The following is a 1,287-nucleotide window of genomic DNA, read 5'->3' on the forward strand; positions in this document are numbered from 1 at the left end:
AGGATTATTTTTTCTAGCTCTGTGAAAAATACTGTTGGTATTCTTATAGGGATTGCATTAAATGTGTGGATTGCTTTGGGTAGTATTGGCATTTTAATGATATTTGTTCTTCTAACCCATGAGAATTTCTATTTATTTGTATCATCTTCAATTTCTTTCATCAGTGTTTTATAATTTTCAGGGTAGAAGTCTTATGCTACTTTGGTTACATTTATTCCTAGGTATTTTATTGTTTTGGGTGCACCTGTAAATGAGATTTACTTCTTAATTTGTCTTTCTGCTATTTCATTACTGATGTATAGAAATGCAATACACTTATGTACGTTGATTTTGTATGGTGACTTTACTGAATTCATATATCAGTTCTAGCATTTTTTTTAAATGTGCAAAAAATATTTATTTTTTCCACATATAAAGTCCATGTCCACACGACCTCTGTATTAAAAGCTGACTTCTATTTTAACATGATTATAGATATTGTCATCATACATGCAAAAAATATGGAACGCTTCACGAATTTGTGTGTCATCCTTGCACAGGGGCCACACTAATCTCCTCTGTATCGTCCCAATTTTAGTATATGTGCTGCCGAAGCGAGCACTGTAGCATTTTTTTTGATGGAGACTTTCAGGTTTTCTATATAGAATATCATGCCATCTGAAAATAGTGAAAGTTTCACTTCCTACTGATTTGGATGCCTTTTATTTCTTTTTATCATTTGATTGCTGTGGCTAGGACTTTTAATACTATGTTCAATAAAATTGGTGAGAGGAGATGTTCTCATCTTGTTCCTGATCGTTAGGGGAAAACTTTCAGTTTATCACCATTGAGTATGATGTTAGCTGTGGGATTTTCATACATGGCCTATATTATGTGGAGGCATGGTCCCTCTAAATCTACTTTCTTGACATATCATATCATATCATCATATCATATCATATCATATCATGAATGCTGCACTTTGTCACATGGTTTTTCTGCATCTATTGAAATGATCATATTTTGTATTCTTTTTCTTGTTGATGTGTTGTATCACACCGATTGATTTGCAAATATTGAATCACACTTGCATCCCAGAAATAAATCTCAGTTGATTGCGATGAATGCTTTTTTAATGTATGTTGGATTCTGTTTGCTAATATTATGTTGAGGATTTTTGCATCTATGTTCATCAGAGACTTTGGCCTATAGTTCTCCTTTTTTGTGGTGTTTTTACCTGGTTTTGGTATCAGGGTAATGCTAGCCTCATGTATTTGGAAGTTTTTCTTCTTCTGTTTTTGGAATAGT

The 1,287-nt window shown here is 32.9% G+C and overlaps 1 non-coding gene across 1 annotated transcript; it reads right to left on the reverse strand.

The window, feature by feature from the left end:
• Positions 1–494: 494 nt before the first annotated feature.
• On the reverse strand, positions 495–601 carry LOC121036594 (U6 spliceosomal RNA). The gene has a single exon (XR_005793407.1). It is a non-coding gene; the product is annotated as a U6 spliceosomal RNA (small nuclear RNA).
• Positions 602–1,287: the final 686 nt, after the last annotated feature.

This window comes from Herpailurus yagouaroundi, unplaced genomic scaffold (assembly GCF_014898765.1).
Source record: "Herpailurus yagouaroundi ecotype Mexico unplaced genomic scaffold, PumYag 162, whole genome shotgun sequence".
Taxonomy (NCBI): Eukaryota; Metazoa; Chordata; class Mammalia; order Carnivora; family Felidae; genus Herpailurus; species Herpailurus yagouaroundi.